Source organism: Pelophylax lessonae, assembly GCF_965119305.1.
Source record: "Pelophylax lessonae genome assembly, chromosome: 1".
Lineage (NCBI taxonomy): Eukaryota > Metazoa > Chordata > Amphibia > Anura > Ranidae > Pelophylax > Pelophylax lessonae.
In genome coordinates, this window is record NC_138768.1 from 473,950,975 (window position 1) to 473,973,353 (window position 22,379).

The window sequence follows — 22,379 nt, forward strand, 5'->3', positions numbered from 1 at the left end:
ATGGAAGGGGAGGGAATCGGTTTTCTTTCGCTTTGCAGATGTGAGTTCCTCGTATCTACTCAAGTGGCATTCATGCTTGCTCTGAAAAGAGACCAAAAAATATATAGTTTTACCTTCACAGAATTATAACGTGACTGAGCAACATTATAGGCGAGTGTATAACCCTCTGTGACCATATTCATAAAAAGCAAAATTAATTCAATTAAAGTCAGTTATCCACCATAAATCTATATAAAAAACTTAAGCAAGAAACCCCATAACCAAAGATCCTTCATGGATTCTGCTTTAGTACTTCTCTGCAATTACTTTCAAAACCCTGTAGGCCTAACTTGATACAACAACCAACCATGTATCATGAAAAACAGGAGTGCGCGAAGACCACTTGAGATGCATGCAGACAAGTTGAGATGCTTTGTTTGTTGTCAGCACTTTGATTTCATTACCAAAAAGTTTATTTTGACTAATAGTCTAATTTTCTACCATATACAATTGAATAAAATTGACAGCTAGCTAACAACTTGCTTTGCACTTTTTTTTCTGTTTTCACCTCCCTCCAGTCTAAATTAGGCTAAATATTTTTTTTTAGGTAATTTTTCTACACATTCTCATATAAATAACCTGAAAATACTGTAGTACACTAAGATTAAATCTTACTAACCCACTCTTACTTAAAAAAAAAAAAAAAATGGGCTTTGGCGGCCGCCAAAAACATTTCAATGTAGAAAAACTCCTGCATTACTTAGGTCGGTGTCAATCTATACTACCAGCATTAACCTATAAAACACTACTACACTATAAAAATGAGTGTGTGATTAAGCAGCACCAAAGGAGACATGCTCTACGATTTATTTTTGGCAACAGTAGGCTATGTCATAAAATAAGAGAAAGTTGACATTAGTGATGGGTCAAAAACACCATTCAACGCGTTACCTGATAGCCTTTATGAATTATGATAGCCAGCTAGTTAACGTTAACACCGCAGCATGTCGCTAGTTAGCAAAAGGGCTTACTGATAGCTCAAGCTGGTGTGATTTTGATATTTGTAACTTACCCTGATATGTTTCTTCAAAATCAACAGTGAATTTTTGAAGGCCATTATTTCACAACCTTTCGGGCGGCAGAGTAAGCACTTCATTCTATATGAATTATCTTTCATTCCGACATAGGAGAACATGGACTCGAAGTAGGGCCAGGGGTGGTCTCCTTCCTCACTCTCACAGCCACGACGATCACTTGAAGTTGAAGGGGTGGAAGGTGGTGTTTTTGGTTCGTCCATCTTTTTAGCTGATCAAAAGGCAGAACGGGAGCACGCGCAGTCTTCTTAATCGCTTGATTCGCTCAATGATGAAATATATATATAATAATTACAGTGGGGATCGAAAGTTTGGGCACCCCAGGTAAAAATTTGTATTAATGTGCATAAAGAAGCCAAGGAAAGATGAAAACATTTCCAAAAGGCATCAAATTACAGATTAGACATTCTTAATATGTCAACAAAAGTTGGATTTTATTTCCATCATTTACACTTTCAAAATAACGGAAAACAAAAAGAAATGGCATCTGCAAAAGTTTGGGCACCCTGCAGAGTTAATATCTTGTACTACCCCCTTTGGCAAGTATGACAGCTTGTAAACGCCAAGAGTCTTTCAATTCTTGTTTGAGGTATCTTTGCCCATTCTTCCTTACAAAAGTCTTCCAGTTCTTTTGAGATTTCTGGGCTGTCTGTCACGCACTGCTCTTTTAAGGTCTATCCATAGATTTTCAATTATGTTGAGGTCAGGAGATTGTGAAGGCCATGGCAAAACCTTCAGTTTATGCCTCTTTATGTAATCCCCAGTGGATTTTGAGGTGTGTTTAGCATCATTATCCATTTGTAGAAGCCATCCTCTTTAACTTCAGCTTTTTCAAAGATGGCATCAAGTTACCATCCAAAATTTGCTGAGATTTTATTGAATCCATTTTTCCTTCTACTCGTGAGATGTTCCCTGTGCCACTGGCTGCAATGCAACCCCAAAGTATGATTGATCCACCCCTATGGTTAACAGTTAGACAGAGGTTCTTTTCATTAAATTCTGTGCCCCTTCTTCTCCAAACGTACCTTTGCTCATTCCGGCCAAAAAGTTAAATTTTAACCTCATCGGTCCACAGAACTTGTTTCCAAAATGCATCAGGCTTGTCTACATGTTCATTTGCAAAGTTCAAACGCTGATTTTTGTGGTGAGGACGTAGAAGAGGTTTTCTTCTGATGACTCTTCCATGAAGACCATATTTTGTACAAGTATCTCTTTATAGTGGAATAGTGTTCCACAACTCCAGTGTCTGCCAGATCTTTCTGGAAGGGATCGTGCAGTCAAACGTGGGTTTTGAATTGTTTTTCTCACAATCCTGCGAGCTGTTCTGTCTGATATTTTTCTTGGTCTTCCAGATCTTGCTTTAACTTCCACTGTTCCTGATGACTGCCATTTCTTAATTGCATTCCGAACAGAGGATATTGACATCTGAAAACGCTTTGCTATCTTCTTATAACCTTCTCCAGCTTTGTGAGCGTCAACTATTTTCAGTTTAAGTTTTCTAGACAACTGCTTAGAAGATCCCATGGTGCTGATTGTTGGGGTAAGGTCAGATGAGTCCGGGCATTTAAAACCTTTGAGATTGACAACACCTGGTTTTCCCAGACAATGATTGAGAACAATCCATGACACTGGCAGGTCTCAGCCTTGCAAAGGGGGCAGTGCATGCTATAAATTCTGCAGGGTGCCCAAACTTTTGCAGACGCCATTTTTTTTGTTTTCTGTAATTTTTGAAAGTGTCAATGATAGAAATAAAATCTAACTTTTGTTGACATATAAGCATATCTAATCTGTAATTTGATGCCTTTTGTAGATTTTTCCATCTTTCCTTGGCTTCTTTATGCACATTAATACAAATTTTTACCTGGGGTGCCCAAACTTTCGATCCCCACTGTATACACTATACAGCTTTTTTAAACCAGTGTTACTAAGGAGAGTGAGACTGACAGAATAAGTTTTGGTGGTGCCTGCTGCCTGATCACTTGAGCAAATGAGCACTAGTGTGAATGACAGGTGGAAGCATGTTCTGACAAGTTCTTATGAGAAATAACTAAATATATACGGCTTTTTTCACCAGTGCAGTGCCAGTGCTAAGGTGCAATGAGTAACTATGCGGCACATTAAAAAAAATATCGAAGTATTAAACTCATCGAAAATATGTAGTGAGGTAAAAGTGAAGTAGGAGAAAAAAAAATTATACTCTAGTAAAGTACAGATACCGCCTTTTAGTACTTAAGTACAGTAGTGAAGTAGTTCTTCTTAGTTACCATACATCTCTTACTATACATCTCTGGATCCTAGCAACCAATCACCAGCCTGTCCATGTGAAAAGTTTAATTTCTCTTACGTCCTCCGACAGTCGCCGCCTCCTCTAAGTCATCACTGTTGGGTATTGACTTCCCATCCGCAGGAGTAGCTAGGCATATAGACTTAGTCCAAAGACAAAAGGCATTAGCATATACACACCCATGGGGGCTGTCCCATCTGGTCAATACCCCCCTGCATCACCACTCCCAACTCAGTTTTAATCTGCCTAGCGTCAGGAGTAGTCAGGCTTACCTTGTGCTGGGGCTTCAGTCTCAGCCTTCGTAATCTTTTATTTGATTTTCTTTGAAAATGTCAGTTTTTTTTCTCTTACTTTACTAGCTGTTTATTTTGTCAGCTTCTAGTGTTAGTCTTCTCTTCGGATGAAGATGGATCATGCGGTGCTGGGATTCGGACTGGCCGCCCTGGTTCTCCAGGGCAAAAGGGTCAGATGGACCCCCCAGCCCACCATCGAGCGTTCAGCTATGGTTCGCCCTGGCATTAGGAACAACCCATCCCTGTTCGCTGCAGGGATGCAGCCGTGAGGTGGCTACCTCACAGGACACATCTGCGGTGCTGCAGTATCATGTCCCTGGCTCACGGCACTCCCTGTCAGGTGAGGACAGCGGTTTTCTGTGCATAGAGGCTTCCCACGCCATCTGGTACAGGTAAGTACTTCTGTGTGGGGCCTCTGTCTGAGGTGGCAGTCTGTGTTGCTGTGTGTTCCCCATGTCTGTGCCTGTGTGACTCCCTGTGCGATCCCTGCGGGGATTGCTTGTGCAGATACTGTATGTTGTCTGGGGGTCCCTTTCCCTGTGTCACTTCGGTGCATTGTTGGGGGTGCAGACATTTGCTTGTGTGGCGACCGCAGCGGTGTATGTTTGCGCGGTCCGCCATCTTGGCTATGGGCAGGCATGTGTAGCTCCTCTGGGGCGATGCTGCATGCTATTTTGGCGCCATCCGCCGCCATTTTGTGGGAGGTGGAATGATCGGTCCGACCGCATGTTCGGCAGCCATTTTGGCGTAGCCTCCAATGCATTCCTATGGGGCAGCCATTTTCCCCGAGGCTGGCAGTCTGTAGTCCAGCCCACTTCAGCAGCACTTCCTTTCCATCAGCAGCAGGACATTGGTAGCAACACTCTGTGGGCTCTGCAGGTTATTGCTCTCAATTTTCCTCTGCATTATCGCTTCTGGCTCAGTTTCTCTTCTCCTGTTGGGGTCTTTTTGTCACTGTAGCTGTAGCGGTGGGCTGCGCATGCCGCAGCGATTTTAAAAGGGACAGTACACATTTTATTGCACTGTTTGTTTCTGATAACTTGAGCAATGGATTCTCAGGAAAGCAAGTTCCCCCCAGCTTCAGTGGGGGTCCCCAGTTCTCCTGTGGCCCCGCTGCGACCCAATTTGGCTGCTGTGGTGGCGACTTTGGTGTCTAATATTGAAATGCTGATGTCTGAACGTGCTGCAAAGAGGCCCAGATTGTGTCTCTCTTCTGATTCAGATGGGGATATGGCTGCTGCTGCGAGCGTGCCCTTTTCAGGGTCCCGCTCATCCTTGGACCCCCCCCCCCGGGGTCTGAGGGGGAGGCAGAGATGGAAGGGGTTGATACCTCCTCCCCAGAGTCACCTGAAGTACGGGCGACCATGGATGAGTTAATTGTTTAAGGAAACTTTACATTTAGAGGATGAGCCCTGTCCTCCGGGCGTTGTGTCCTCCTTTGGGACGCACAGGACCCGCAAGTCGGTGCAGGTTTTTCCCTGCCCAGCTGAGTTTCATTACACTGTTAATGAAATGTGGCGCACGTTGAAACGTCCATTCCTGGTACCTAGTCGGTTCAAATTGCTTTATCCTTTTGCGCCGGCTACGGAATCGCGATGGTGTGTGCCTCCACAGGTGGATCACACTGTGGCCGTGTTAAACAAGGCTACCTTGGTTCCTACTGAGGATACCCCGGTTTTCCGGGATCCCACGGACCGGCGCTTGGAGTCTCTAGCTCGCCATTCCTATACGGTGGCGGGTTCTTTGCTCAAACCCGTTTTCGCGTCCGTTCTGGTGGCTCAGGCGGTGGCTTATTGGACTAAGATGCTTAGGAACAATCTCGTGTCTGATGGTGTTCCGCCTGCCTGGCTGGAAATGGTGGATCAGATCCACCAAGGAGACATGTATTTGTGTGATGCAGCCTTGAATGAGGCCCCCTTAGTGACTCGCCTCTCTGGTGTCGCGGTGCTTAACCGGCGACTGATATGGCTGAAGAGCTGGTCGGCTGACCAGTCCTCACGGAAAACAGTTGCTGATTTTTCCTATGCTGGCTCTCGCCTTTTTGGCGAGGCGTTGGACACCCTGGTGAAAGGCGTCACGGGGGGCAAGAGCACTATGCTGCCCCAGAACCCGAAAAACAAGTCTTTTCGAGGCAAACTGGGTTCTGCGCCTAGATCCAATCAGGGGTCCTTTCGTGCCTTTCGGAACCATTCCAAGGGCAAGCCCTTCAAGGCCCAGGGCAGTCAGAAGAAGCCCTGGGCGGTTAAGCAGAAGTCCGGCAATGCTGGCGCGGTGGGTCAATCCGCCTCTGCCTGAAGGGGCGCCCTCACCTGTTTTCAGGGGTGGGGGATGTTTGCGCGTTTTCCTCCAACCTTGGCTGCTGCGGATATCAGACAGGTGGGTTCTGGAAATTGTTCGATCGGGATACAAGATCGAATTCCTTTCCCAGCCGGCGGCCAGATTCTTTCCCTCCAATCTTCATCTGCTTCCGGGGTGTCTGCAGGACTTGCATCAAGCGGGGCGGGACCTGCTTGCTCAGGGAGTGCTTGTCCCGATGCCTCATCTGGACAGGTTTCGGGGGTTTTATTCAAATCTGTTCACTGTGCCCAGAAAGGAGGGCAAAGTGCGTCCTATTCTGGACCTGAAAGTGCTGAACCGCTTTGTGCGTGTTTGGAAGTTACGTATGGAATCTCTCCGTTCGGTGGTGGCCTCCTTGCGTCCAGGGGAATTCCTGGCCTCGATGGATCTGAAAGATGCGTACCTGCACATCCCCATTTTCGGGGGTCATCAGCGGTACCTTCGGTTTGCTATCGCAGAGGACCACTACCAGTTTGTGGCGTTACCTTTCGGTCTCGCTTCGGCACCAAGGGTGTTTACCAAAGTGTTGGCGCCGGTTCTGGGCTTACTGAGGGCTCGGGGCATTACGGTTTTGGGTTACCTGGAAGATCTACTTCGGAGATCACGTGCCAGCCAGGACCTAGTGCGCGATCTGTCCACCACGGTGCAGATGCTCCATCAACGTTCAAAAATCGACGTCTCCATCGCTTCATCTTCCCTATCTGGGAATGATTCTGGACTCTGCTCAGGCAAAGGTGTTCTTGCCGGAGGACAAGCTCCGGACTTTGCGGGACGAGATCAGGTCCCTCAGGGACTGCCCGTCATCGTCACTCAGGACCTGTATGCGGGGCCTGGGGTTGATGGTATCGGCCTTCGAGGCGATACCCTTGGCTCAGTTTCACACGCGGGCTCTCCAAGCGGAGATCCTGGCCAAGTGGAACAGACTGCCTCAGTCCCTGGATCTGTGTGTCTCCTTGAGGAGAGCAGACCAGATTGGCTCTTCTGTGGTGGCTCCAGTCCCCGTCGGTGGCGGAAGGCAAGTCCTTCCGTCCGTTGGTGTGGACGGTGATTACCACGGATGCCAGCCTGTCGGGCTGGGGTGGTGTTCTGGGCAACCTGTCTGCCCAGGGCACTTGGTCGGAGGACGAATCCTCCCTCCGGATGTGCTGGAACTGCGAGCGATAAAACTGTCTCTTCCAGTGGTCGGGCCGTCTTCGGGGCTGTCCTGTCCGGGTACAGACAGACAATGCTAACGCGGTGGCTTACATCAACCACCAAGGGGGCACCATGAGTGCTCGGGCGGCCTGGGAGGTGACCGACATTCTGTCTTGGGCTGAGGCTCACGTCCCGGCGATCTCGGCAGTTCACATTCCGGGTGTGGAGAATTGGCAGGCCGACTATCTGAGTCGCCAGACCCTGGACCAGGGGGAATGGTCCCTACACCCGGAGGTCTTTCAAATGCTGTGTGCGAAGTGGGGATCCCCGAGCGTGGACCTGTTCGCATCCCGGCTAAATGAAAAGGTGGAAAGGTTCGTGGCAAGAACGCGTGATCTGTTGGCGGACGCCTCGGATGCGTTGGTAGCCCCTTGGCATCAGTATCGTCTGTATGCCTTTCCTCCGATTCAGCTGCTATCCCGGTTCCTCCGCAGATTGGTCTCGGAACCGCACCTGGTGATTCTGGTGGCTCCGGACTGGCCACGCCGGTCCTAGTACGCCGACGTTGGTCACCCGGCAGTAGCGCCTCCGTGGCGTCTGCCTCTGCAGGAAGATCTCCTGTCTCAGGGTCCGATCTTCCATCCTGCTTTACGGTCGCTGGCTTTAACGGCCTGGCTGTTCAGACCGAGGTCCTGAGGGACAGGGGTCTCTCTTCGGAGGTCATCCCTACCCTTGTCAAGGCTAGAAAGACCTCTGGTAAAATCTATTTACCGTACCTTTTTCAACGCCCTGTGGCATCTCATTCCCTGGTTCACACCTTCATTCAAGGTGTGCGACATTTGGCTCCTCCCAGGAAGGAGCCCTTACCTCCATGGGACTTGAACTTGGTTCTGTCCGTCTTACAGCGTGCTCCCTTTGAGAACATTCGGGAAATATCGTTGCCTCTGCTGTCTAAGAAGGTTGCCTGTTTAGTGGCGATCACTTCGGCTCGCAGGGTGTCGGAACTGGCAGCGTTATCTGGCCGTTCTCCGTACTTGGTGATTCACCGGGATAAGGTGGTTTTGCATCCGCCTCCCTCCTTTCTTCCTAAGGTGGTCTCTGAGTTCCACATTAATGAGGACATTGTCCTGCCTTCGCTTTGTACGAAGCCTAAGCATCCTAAGGAGGTTGCTCTGCATTCCTTGGATGTTGTCAGGGCGATCAGGGTTTACCTGTCTACTGAGTCCTTTCAGAAGACTGATTCCCTCTGTCCTTCCTGAGTGACCTCGGAAGGGCATGGCTGCATCTGCAGCAACTATTGCCAAATGGATCAGACAGACCATTGAACAGGCTTACGCCTTGAAGGAACGGGTTCCGCCTTTCCCTGTTAAGGCGCACTCCACCAGATCTGTGAGTGCGTCCTGGGCCTATTGGCATCGGGCCTCGTGGCCCAGGTGTGCAAGGCTGCGACTTGGTCGTCGGTGCACACTTTTTCAAAATTCTACAAAGTAGACGTTCTGGCATTAGCTGATGCTTTTTTTGGCTGCAAGGTTCTCAGTGCAGCAGTGCCATGATGGACCCTTGTGTTTTTTTTCTGGGTCCCTGGCTTTTGGCATTTGCTTTCCTGGGCTGTTGCTCCGGTTGAGCATTGTTGTTTTCTGTTGGTTCTCTTACAGTGCATGTAAGATTCCTTTCTCTGATGTGGGTACTGCGTTGCCTTTTCTACGGTTGCGTCTCCCACCCCTCATGTCTATACTGCATGGGACATCCCAACAGTGATGACTTAGAGGAGGCGGCGACTGTCGGAGGACTTAAGAGAAAACTGAATTTTTGTAAAATCTTACCTGTAAAATTCCTTTCTCTGAGTCCTCCGACAGTCGCCGCCCCTTTTTTGGGGTTCTTATTACCTACTGCTATGCTACCAAACTGAGTTGGGAGTGGTGATGCCGGGGGGGTATTGACCAGATGGGACAGCCCCCATGGGTGTGTATATGCTAATGCCTTTTGTCTTTGGACTAAGTCTATATTTCTAGCTACTCCTGCGGATGGGAAGTCAATACCCAACAGTGATGACTTAGAGGAGGCGGCGACTGTCGGAGGACTCAGAGAAGGGAATTTTTACAGGTAAGATTTTACAAAAATTCCGTTTTTAGCAGTTGCCACCCCATCCTGCCCTGTGATACTCGCCAATCTCTGCTTCTGCATACCTGTGTAAGGGATTATTAGGGACCGGGACCCAATCTCCCTTAGGGACAGGTATCCTATTCTCCCCTGGGGACGGGAACCCCATTCTTACCTAAGGGCAGAAACCCCATCTCCAGACCATGCTGGCTGGCATCAGCCACCCTTGGGTGCCAAGAAATGGGAGGGCAGCAGAATCCCCAGCCACATGCTCTCTCAGGGTGAACTGGCTTTGTATTAGTGAAGCACCTTAAAGTGAGGTAAACCTATACTGTTAAGTTAGGATTATTGTTGCCTTTTTTTTTTTTCTATTTTTTTTTTGTTTTATTAATCCTGAATGTGGATGTGACTTTAGCACCCAAGTCACATCCTTGCAGGAGGAGAGAGCGTTCCCGGAAGCAGTGTGTGTGGGGGGAGTGGAGCAGCAGTAGCTGCAAGCAGCGAGGGAGCTGTGTGTGAGGAGGAGGAGCCGCGGGTGACACGTGCGCGGAAGCCGGGTGCAGGGGACCTCAGGGACCGGTGGATAGACGTGAGTAGGGCACTGATTGGGGGGGGGGAGGGGGTTAACTACCTGACTGTGACCTGCGACTAACTGTGAACTGAGACTGTGACCTGTGACAGTAAAGTGACTAAGCACTATTAGATACTAGTAAAATTATAAGACTGTGAGTGGTGAGCTGGATTAGGTTTGCAGGGGGAGTAACTTGTGACTGAGTAGCGCGCGGCATTCTTGCGACGAGTAGCGTGCGACTGGGAGTAACCGTCTGTCAGGGAGTATCTTGGGAGGGCTGGTGAGTACCTTGGCGACCGGTGAGTACCCTAGGGTTAGTACCAGGAGAGATAGAGGTAGTGTAGGTAAGGAATAGCAGGTCATTTCTAATTATCCCCATAGAGTAGAGGGTAATAATGACCGACAGGATTGGGGATGCCACTCAGTGCACTTCTTGCTGCATGCGTTCCTTGATGAACCAATCGAGGGCGAATACTGCTGTGCAAGATGTGAGCGACTTGTCAGATCCTGGATCTAGAAAACGCAGTGGCAACACTGCGTAGCATCAACAACTTGGAACGGAGCTTCCACATTACCCGTCAGGTGCTGGCAGGGGCCAGCATAGAGGAGGGAGGAGTCGCAGGCATCAGAGGTAGGCAGTTGGGTGACTGTTAGGACTGGCCTCCCTGGCGCTCTTCCCTATACCCTTCCTGAGTTGGTACACCCCAACAAATTTGCCAAGTTGCATGATGATGGGGATATCAGCTGCCAGGGGAGCGGCGGCTCCAGGAAGGTGGGAGGCCAAGACTCAGGAAAGGTTAGACAGGTTGTGGTAGTGGGGGTCTCAATTATCGTGGTAGTGGGGGTCTCAATTATCAAGAGGACAGAGAGGGCAATCTGTCAAAACGATCGTGGTAGCCGAACAGTATGTTTACCTGGCGCTAGAGTTCAGCACATCGGGGATCGGGTAGACAGATTATTGGGCGGGGCTGGGGAGGACCCGGCGGTCATGGTGCATGTGGGCACCAACGACCAAGTAAGAGGAAGGTGGAGGATCCTAAAGAATGTTTTCAGGGACTTAGGGAATAGATTGAGGAATAGGACATCCCAAGTTTGTTTTTTCTGAAATACTGCCTGTACCTGGAGCCACACAAGAGAGGCAGAAGGAGATTAGGGAACTTAACAAGTGGCTGAGGAACTGGTGTAGGAAGGAGGGCTTTGGGATCCTGGAGAACTGGGTTGACTTCTCAGTCGGCTACCGGCTCATTAGTAAGGACGGGCTGCACTTTAATGAGGACGGTACAGCTCTTTTGGGAGAAAGATGGCCACCAAGTTGGAGGGGCTTTTAAACTTGGAGATGGGGGGAGGGCTCAGAAGAAGTCAGGAGGGAGGGAGCAAAGGACAGAAGGTATTATTAGGGTCAGCAGTGGCAGTAGATCCGTAATGTCAATTGGGGGGTCTGTGCGGGCAAACCTCAGACCAAACAGGAATAAAAATGAGCACCACTTACTATCAACTTCCACGAAACTAAGAGGGGTATATGCGAATGCCAGGAGCCTAGCTAATAAAATGGATGAGTTGGAAAATGTTAGTACATGAGGAGGACATAGACCTTGTGGGAATAACAGAAACTTGGTTCGACCCCTCACATGGACAGGTAGGAAAAAGAGGGGAGGGGTATGTCTCCATGTCAAGAATAGTGTAAGGGTGATAGAGAGGAGTGATATTATGGAAGGAATGAGCACGGAGTTAGAATCCGTGTGGGTAGAACTCCGTAGGGAAGATGTAAAATGGAAAGTAATTGTGGGGGTTTGATATAGGCTTCCCAAACAAAGGGAGGAAGTAGAGTTGGAATTTATATCCCTGTTGGGAAAAGTGGCAAAGCTGGGATCAGTCGTCATATTAGGGGACTTCAATTATCCTGACATTGACTGGGAAGAGGGAACTACACTCACAGAAGGCCCGGCTCTTCATGGAAACCTTACAGGACAACTACATGTCTCAGTTGGTGGATTCTCCTAGAGAAAATTCAGTGCTGGATCTATTAATCACTAATGACCCAGACCTAATCTCAGAGGTAGGAGTCCAGGACAACCTGGGCTCTAGTGATCACAGGATGATCACATTTAGCGTAAATAACAAGGCAAGAGGGGAACATAAGAACCCTAAACTTCAGAAGGGCGCAAACTTTTCCAAATTGTGCTCAATGATGGAGAAGGTAAACTGGGACCACTGACCATGGAGGAAAAATGGGAATGCTTTAGGAACATATTAAACAAATGCATCTTGCAGTGCATTCCTATGGGAAATAAATTTAGAAGAGACAAAGCCAAACCTGGCTGGCTAAACCGTAATGTAATGTAAAAAAACTTATTAGGGAGAAAAAAATGGCCTTCAAGAAATATAAATCACAGGGTACAGTATCGGCTTTCCAGCAATACAAGGAAGTAAATAAAAATAAATACGAAATCAAAATGGCTAAAATCAACTTCAAGAGACAAATAGCAGAGGATAGTAAAAAGAACTCTAAAATTCTTTAAATATATCAACAGCAAAAAAAACTGGGGCAAAGCATGTAATTAACGATGATGAACGAATGGTTACAGAGGACACTGAAAAGGCAACCATGCTTAATGCTTTTTTCTCCTCAGTCTTTACACAGAAAAAGGAGGGGTACACTGACCATGACTGTATGGTTAGCAGTACTTCACAGGACTTGCCGCTAAGGTTAACAGAGGGTAAAATCAAGGAAAGGCTGGATAAAATTGACACAAATAAATCAGCAGGCCCGGATGGCGTACATCTGAGAGTACTCCGAGAACTTAGTAAAAACTATATCTAGACCACTGTTCCATCTTTGCTGACAGTATTATGACCGGAAATGTACCAGGTGACTGTAGGAAAGCTAACGTGATACCGATATTCAAAAAAGGGCAGAGGCATGTCCTGGGAAAATATAGGCCGGTCAGCCTGATATCAATAGTATGTAAACTTCTGGAGGGGATAAGGGACTATATCCAAGAGTTTGCTAAAGACAACATCAGCACAGGTTTACAAATGGGCTTTCTTGCCAAACCAATATGTTAACCTTCTACGAGGAGGTGAGCTAGATGGCAAAATCCAGGTACACCTCCACTGGTCTCCCCCTAAGGCATTTGATGCAGTTCCCCACAAGCGCTTAATTTATAAAATATGGTCTGCAGGCATCGACCACAAGGTTTGCTCTTGGATACGGAACTGGTTAAAAGGGCGTGTCCAAAGGGTGGTAATAAATGGCGAATACTAAGACTGGTCTGGGGTGGTAAGTGGGGTCCCCCAAGGCTTAGTCCTGGGACCAACCTTGTTCAATTTATTCATAAACAGCATTGAGGACGGGATCAGTAGCTCAACATCAGTTTTTGCAGATGGCCCAAAATTGGGCAGGGCAATAACTTCACAACATGAGGCAGATATCTTATAGAATGACCTGAACAATCTTATAGAATGACCTGAACAAGAGTGGGCAACTACATGGCAAATGAGGTTTAATGTGGAGAAGTGTAAGGTTTTGCACTTGGGGACTAAAAACCTAAAAGCACAATACACTTTGGGGGGGGGGGGGGGATCAAAAATGGAGAAAGATCTGGGAGTCTTAGTAGAGGATAGACTTGGCAATAGCATGCAATGTCAAGCTGCAGCTGCCAAAGCTAGCAGAATATTAGCATGCATAAAAAGATGTATTCCAGAGGTAAAACTATAATCCTACCACTTTATAAAACTCTGGTCCGACCGCATCTGGAGTATTCTGTCCAGTTCTGGTCGCCAGTCCTCAGGAGGGATGTGTTGGAGCTGGAGAGAGTCCAGAGAAGGGCAACTAAACTAATTAGGGGATTGGAGGACCTTAACTAAACTAATTAGGGGATTGGAGGACCTTAATTATGAAGAGTGTTTACAAGTGCTTGATTTATTCTCCCTGGAGAAGAGACGCCTGAGCGGGGACATGATGGCAATTTACAAATATCTCAACGGTGATCTTGGCATAGAGAAAAAACTATTCAGTCGCAAGGATTGCATGAGGACATGCAATGCGATTTAGAGGAGAAGTTAACCTCAGGCAACGCAGGGGGTTCTTTAGTCTCCATTCACACTGTCGGATCCGACTTCGGGCGACCTGTGAAATCGCGTGCAGCGCGACTTGCACGGACTTCATAAAATGAATGTCTATACAGGTCGCCCCAAAGTAGTACAGGACCCTTTTTCGAAGTCTGAGCGACTTGTGTCGCTCCTATTAGAACCGGTCCTGTACTACACTATGGGACGCGACGGTGCGTGACTTGTCAGGCTGACCAAGTCACCTGATGAGTCGTACCAGTGTGAATGGAGACTTACTGTTAGGGCTACAAGATTGTGGAATTCTCTACCACAAGAGGTAGTGTGGTAGTTTCTGTGGAAAGTATAGCTACTTTCAAAAGACTCTTGGACATACATCTCAAGGATCGGAACATTAAGGGGTATGAGAAATGATTACTGCCACACACACCTACACAGGTTGAACTGGATGGACTATTGTATTTATTCAACCTCAACTACTATGTAACTATGGGCCTAATTCACTATACCGCCATTTCGCCTTCGCCGGGATTTTGGCGCTATTGCAAATTTTAACATTTTTCAGAATTTACTATGCCTCCTGGAGGTAACTAACACTTAATGTGAAATTCACTAAGATCCAATAACTTCAGGGCGAGAGTTAAAAACAGTCCAGCTAAAAGCATGACTGTTTGGTTCAAAAACATTTTTTAAGCCCAAATGATTGTGAAAGATGTGGTATATCATTTGGAGATCAATGGCTTTTAAACTGTGTCAAAAAGTAAAATATTAAAAGATTTCTTCAAAAGTGTAAATGACAAAAATAGCTCCTGAAGTCCAAAGGTGGGAGCAGGCACATGTGCGCATGCTCAACTCTAACTTTGACCTAAAATATAACGTTTTTCAAAACGTTAGCCCGCTTTGTATGTCAAATTTGCGTTTTCGCCTGTGGAAACCGGCGATCACTGGCGAAAATGGAAAAGTTGCATGTTGTCACTGCACACAGTTCATACTCCTAGCAATTGCTCAATTAGTAAACACCATCATATTCCCCAGATTTATGGGGGTTTCCTGCTCAAGCATTTTTGCCAGGAACAATGTTCTATATAGCTTCTATATTTAAGAAATGTATTATTTATGGTTGGCAACAAATCTTAATTGTGTAAATAATGTATAGCAAGCAATATGAACACCCCCCCCCCCAATTTGAGAACTATCTTATTTCCACCATACATATATAGAAATCCATATCGATGTAGATAGATACATATATTTGTAGTTTAAAATCTAAATGTAGTTTAAAATCTAAAGTTCTGGGGATCACATACATATGCCCAACCCTTTGCATTTTCTCACATTTTGCAGTGCAGCTGTACCCCTTAACTTTATTATTTGGAACATTTTGTCAAAATAGAAATGTGTGTGTGTGTGTGTGTGTGTATGTATGTATGTATGTATGTATGTATATGTATATGTATATATATATATATATATATATATATATATATATATATATATATATATATATATATATAATATGTGTGTGTGGGTATATAATTTGTTTTTTGGGGGGGTGGTTACATGAAGAGTTTGGGGATGCAAATGCATAGGTAAACAATTTCAAAAGTTTTTTTTTTTTTTTTTTTTTTTTTTTTTTTTTTTTTGGGTAACATTTTGTGGGGTGTAGACCTCGAATTGTTGCACACAGAGAGAGGTGAGAGCAGTTTAGGGATTCGAACAAATGAAGGGCTAGAATGCACACTCGCTAATCACTGTGCTCTTTGTCAGTCAGGACATTTCCAATTGTATGAGTGATGTGCATGAGTTTGCTTGGTCATATGCATTTGCATCACCGAACTCTTCATTTAAACCACAACCTGAAACCAAAAAAAATGCCTCCCAAAAATGTATATATCTATATCTCTATTTATGTGTGTGTGTGTGTGTGTGTGTGTGTATGTATATATATATATATATATATATATATAATTTCCTATCTACTGTGCATGCTCGCACACTTTGCCATTTTCGGTAGTTTGTAGATAAACCACGCATGCTACTAACCTTTGCAATTGATCCCATCTTTCACATCCCACTCTAATTCAAAAAGTCAATACACCTAGCTAATACAGCCAGAAATCTAGTAAGATACAAGTGGCACAGGCACAGTGGTTAGGGGATCGGGCTTCCAACCCTCAGGTTTACATTGTTGATAGGTTTGATTAGAACCTAGCCTATCAACAATGTAAATGTCGTCTGTCTTTCTACGTGAAAAAAAGACAGATTTTTCCTTTTTGGAAAACGACTTTCAGGAATAATGTTGCACTTGTGTTGCTTTTGGCCCAGGACACAGAGTTAATTGGTCTGCTGGGCGTTCCCTTTACTGGGTGTGTTGTCTGAGCTATTTTATAAAAAGCTCTGAGAGATCATGGATGTCTTGGCCTGGGAAAAGGTCAAATCTTTTTGTGGGGATATTTTTGCATTTTATTTTTGGGGTTTTGTTTTGGGGGGGTAGTTTTGCTGCATTTGCTGTTATGTCTAATGACACATACCCCAGGGCTGTTTTTGGGGGAATGAATACTTGACCCTCTGTAAAGGGTTTTTTTTTTTTTTTAAATTGTTTTGTATTGACAATCTGTACATGTATATTAATGTTACTGGCTCATTGTTCATGTATGTTTTAGTTATTTTCTATTGCTGTACTTGTAAGGTCTTTTATTGCTAAACTCTCTCAACCTATTACGGCTTGAGGCTTGTATATTGTAATAAAAAAATGGCATATCTGAATAGTTTTAGCTTTGCACTGTGCTTTGAATAAACCATTTTCAACATGTCTGCTAAACTAATTCCTTATGTGTTCAATAAAATTTATTTATGGTCTACCCAAATGTTTTTTTTTTTTTTTCTATGTAATGGTGTCTGTTAGATGCGTTCGGTGTAATGTACATCTGTATCTTGGACATGCATTGTGTATTTTGAATGATAGCCATTTTGCCGCTTGATCAAACTCACGTTCGCAACCAGTGTATACGCAAGCTCATGTTCGTAACCGGAAACTACATTTTAGAAAGTGCACTCGTTTCCGGAAGTTGTACAGTTCCTCTCGCAATCCGGAGAACCATGGCTCCCTCCCTATACACTGCAGAGCAAGTGGCATTTATTAGCAAGGTAAGTTGTGTGTGTTAAATATTTCCCTTAGGCATTTGGGATGTCTCTTGGTTAGCTAGCGGGGGGGGGGGGGGGGGTAGTTGAGTGTTTTATAGTGCAGGTTGACACTGCAAGCTCTTGTTGTCTACATGTATTTCTGAGTTTCAGGATCATAAGATAGCTGAGCACGTGTCTATCACTGCAATCACTGATCAGCTAAATAATTCACCTGTGATGTACATGAGTTACTTGACAAACCTGGCCTGTTCATGTCTCCTATGGATTGGAGTTGAGAAACACCAAAAAACAAGGCTATTAGACCTGTTCAGGAACAAATGGATTTCAGATCCTGCAGCAAGGGACTTTCCTAAACACACGAATGTGCCACAGTGTCATTAATATGTGGATGTTTGAAAAGGAAGGGTGGCACAGGCAAAACACCTTAGTCGCCTTGTTAGCCTGTGTCAAGAGGTGTTACGTCAAAACTGTCAAGGCATAATTTGCTTTTCAAATAATGTCTGTGTTTGCCTTATTCTGTTTAGAAAATGACATGTTCTCCTTTACCTATGCGATGTTTTGTCACACATGTTAAGATTCCAATGTGTAAAGAGTAGTGATGGACAAACATCGGCCGGGGCGGTCCGCGAACGTCAGCCGCAAATTTTCTTAAATGTCCACAAACTGCAAGTTTGCGCCGGGCCCCATTGACTTTAATGGAAAGCGAACTTTAAAAAACCTTTAGGTCATACTTGCAGCCACAAAAGACTTGCTAGCTGTGCACAAATAGTCCCACCACCTAGACAATGTCATAACAGAAGTATTGCAATTGGAAAAGTTGCCCTAAAAATATATTTTTTTTTTTCATAAATTAGCCAGAACTGACAGCAGCCGGTAAATACATATAGGGTCCATTCACACATCTGTAAAATGGATCCGCATCCATTCCACAATTTGGCGGAATGTTTACAGACCCATTGATTTTCAATTCCAGTCTGAAAAATTAGGCATTCACAGGATAAAGAAGTGTCAGCCAGTACAGGCCCCAAAAATTAGCCCACATGTGACAGCTAAGAACGTTTTATTCTGTGGCTGGAGGTACATTAGGCATTCACAGAATAAAGAAGTAAGTGTTGGCCAGTATAGGCCCCAAAAATTAGCCCACATGGGTTTACCTGACGGCTAAGAATGTAGTATTCTGTGGCTGAAGGGTCATTAGGCATTAACAGAAAAAATTGTCGGCCATGAAAGGTCCCAAAAATTAGGCATTCAATGGACATGAAATGCCTTTTATGCCGCTGTATTTAGCGAAGACAAGGACCAGGAATTGTTGTGGGTGGATGGTGGTCTGGCGGATATTTTTGGCCTGTCAAGAGGAATTTCAATGAAACATGGTCTACTGGTCACGTGTTGAATTCCTCAGAGATCCATGCCTCATTCATTTTTATAAATGTGTGCTTATCGGTCACGATCCCCCCCCCCCCCTGCTGAGCTGAACGTCCTTTCGGACAGGACACTGGACGGGGGGGGCAAGCCAACAGTTCCATTGCAAATTGTGCAACCTCTGGCCAGAGGTTAAGCGTGCCCACCCAGTGGTCCAGGCGTTCATTACTCCTCAGAGCGTCCACATCGGCTGTTAACCTGATGTAGACGGACACCTGTTGGTCTAGGCCAGGGATCCTCCAACTACGGCCCTCCAGCTGTTGCAGAACTACACATCCCATGAGGCATTGTAAAACTCTGACATTCACAGACATGGCTAGGCATCATTGGAATTGTAGTTTCTGAACAACTGGAGGGCCATAGTTTGAAGACCCCCTGGTCTAGGCGTTCCCTGATGCTGGATCTGGAAAACAGCTGTCGATGGATCGGCTGAAAGAAGGATCTCAAATCTGAAGTGACCAAGACATCTTCAAACCCCGCCCTCTTCTTGCAGGCGCTGTTGGATTGCTACCTGCAACTGTGTCTCTGTGACTGGAAATTCCTCTGCCTGTGCACGAAAAAGCAGAATGCAGCATTTCTCGCAGCAAGGCCTGGAAGTGCTGCATTCTGACCGCCCTCTGTGATGCTGGTAACATTTCCGCCATTTTTTTTTTGTTTGTTCGAGGATCTATGTATGTTGCCACCCAGTACTGGTCCTTGCCGTTTATGCTTTTTATACGGGGGTCCTCCTTAAAACACTGGAGCATGAAGGCCCCCCATTCGCACTAAACTAGAAGCGGTGTAGTGGCCTGGCTCCAGCTCATCATCCAGGATAATGTCATCTTTGTTCTCATCCCTCCATCCACGGATAACACCAGGGATCCCAGAAAGGTTTAAAGCATGCTCTTCTTGCTCCTCCTCATCCGCCCCGGCACTATCCTGACTCCTCTTCAGACTCCTGTTGTTGACTTGTCTCAGATGGAGTAGCACCCCTGGGAATTCATCCAACATTGCAACTTCCCACACTTGTATAAAGTACTCAAAACCCATAGTTGAGTAAAAGTACAAGTGCTCGAACAAAATACTAAAGTATTCAACATTTTTTGTACTTAAGTATTGCAAGTAGTTTTTTTGCTACTCAAGTACTGAAAGTAAAAGTACCAGTAGTATTTAAAAAAATTTGCTACTCAAGTGCTGAAAGTAAAAGTACAAGTACTGTGTTATGTAGTTATTAAAGAAGTCAAAAGTTTGAACATCATATTGTTTTTTATTATTTCAAATGATTAACCTAAAGGACAATCACAATTCCTTTAGCTGTAACTTTTTGTAAACAAAACAGATATGTACCTACCTTCCCCTTTAAAACATCCCTCCTTCTCTTCCCTGCATGTTTTTTTTTTTTCTCCACAGCTTACTGGTGTGCAAAATCATATATAAACCAATGTGATATACAACAATATATTCCAATAATGAAATAAAGGAAAAATGTATGAAATCCAAGTCAATAAAAAGTCCATGTATATATAATACCATATATATGTGACAAAACAATATGAATATATTTTCAAAGGTGCAGGAATCAAACAGGACCTATTCCAAATAATAGGTGCAGACTCCCACCACCTTGTGGATTTCCTCCTTACCCGGCGGATGAATGTAAGTGCAAAATAATATCCAAATAGACTCTTCCAGTGAAACAAAACTGAAAATCCTGTGCTCTCAACTTCCAGTGAAAAAAGAAAAATCAGCCTCTTACCAGAAAAAAGGTCTATGTATGCTTGTGACTCTCCTTGGTTGGGGGAGGTTCTCTTTCCCCTTAACAGCAGATATGTAGACCATTTTATTTATACATACAGTAGCATTTATTTTCGTATGCACTGATTTACTCATGACATTATACACATTTTTTTGAACTTCATGAAACCTGCCATCTACTGTTCTGGCAGTGGTAATTTTTATAATTGTAACGAGTAACTATGCAGCGCAAAAAAAAAAAATATCGGAGTAGACGTATTGAAATCATCGAAAAAATGTAGTGAAGTAAAAGTGGAAGTAGGAGAAAAAAATTCTCCTGGAAAGTACAGATACTGCCTTTCAGTACTTAAGTACAGTAGTGAAGTAGTTCTACTTAGTTACTATACATCTCTGCAACTTCCTCATCTTCCTGCTCCTTGACGGCTTGATCAATGACATGACGCAAAGCACGCTCCAGAAAGAAGGTGTAAGGTACGATGTCACTGATGGCGCCCTGGCCGTGACTGACCAGTTTGGTGATCTCACGAATGGCTGCAGAATTCTGCATGTGTCACGCATGAGCAGTCACTGGCGAGGTGAAAAAACCCAAGTTCCCCAGAACCTGTCCTGCTGCAGAGTTAGTACAGGTAGTCGTTAACTGCACGTTTCTGCTGGAGCAGCCTATCAAGCATCTGCAATGTTCAGTTCCATCGCGTTGGGCAGTCACAAATAAGACGCCTGACGGGCAGGTTGTGTCGCCGCTGAATGTCAGCAAGGCGAGCCATGGCTGTGTAAGATCTGAAATGGTCCGAGATTTTCCTGGCCTGCCGCAAGATGTCCTGGACCCCAGGGTATTTGGCAAAGAATCGCTGCACAACCAAGTTCAGGACGTGTGCCATGCATGGCACGTGTGTTATTTTGCCCTGTTTCAGTGCGCTCAGCATATTGGCACCGTTGTTGCACACCACTTTACCAACTGTCAAATTGAGCGGTGTCAGCCACTGATCTGCCTATGAACGCAAAGCTGAAACGAGTGCAGGACCAGTGTGGCTCTTGGCTTCCAGGCACAACAGACGCAGCACAGCATGGCAATGTCTCACCTGGCATGTCTAATAGGTTCTGGGGATCTTGGGCGGTGCAGCGGAAGAGACGGTAGCAGCGGAAAAGGAGGAGTCAGCCGAGAAGGAGAAGAGGCAGGCCTGCATGCAATCCGTGGCAGTGCATCCAAATCCACACGGGTGCCACGGGTTACATGCTTGACGGCCGTCAGAAGGTTCACCCAGTGGGCAGTAAAAGTGATATACCTTCCCTGCCGTGTTTGCTAGACCATGTGTCTGTGGTCAGATGTATCTTGGCACCAACACTGTGTGCCAGAGATATATTCACTTGCTGCTGAACATGGCCATACAGCTCTGGAATGCCCTTCTGCGAGAAATATTTCCTGCTTGGGACCTTCCATTGTGGTGTTCCAATGGCCACAAATTTACAAAAGGCCTCTGAGTCCACCAGTTTATATGGCAGTAGTTGGCGGGCTATCAGTCCTGACAAGCCAGCAGTCAAACATTGGGCAAGTGGGTTATCTGACGTCATCATTTTTTTCCGCTCCAACATTTGTGCCACGGAAGTCTGCCTTTTTCCAGAACAACGTGACAACGGCATCATGGAAGGTGGAGTGGAGGACAATTGGGAGGAGAGGGGAGAAGAGGCTGGACGGTGAGAGCCTGGAGTGTGGCTTTGTAGGTTCTGACGGTGTTGCTCCCACTGGGCTCGGTGATGGGTGGGCTTACCGCGACTTATGCGTTGACTGCAAATGCTGCAGATGGCAACACGGTTGTCAGCACCGGACACATTAAAAAAAGCCCACACTGCGGAGCCATGTGCCGGCGTCCTGGGAGTGCCAGAATTGACTGTACATGGTTGATGGCTCGCTCCTGATACATTTGCAGTCTGCTTTGTACCTCTTGTGCAATGCAAGTTCCGCCTGCCTCTCCTCCTTATCTGCTGGTCCGTCTCTCCCTCTGAACTCCCCTTCCTGTCTTGTGGCCACCCACATGACGTCCATAGACACGTCATCATCCACGTCACCTTCCCCACCACTAACATTGATCTTGGAGTAGGCAGCAACAGCGGGGACCAACTTCCTTGGGCTGATCTGGGTACTGTCGTCAGATTGCTGAGTGGCGGCTGTTGCGCATCGCAAATGTCTTGTGAAAGATCAGAAAATAATTCCAGTGACTCAA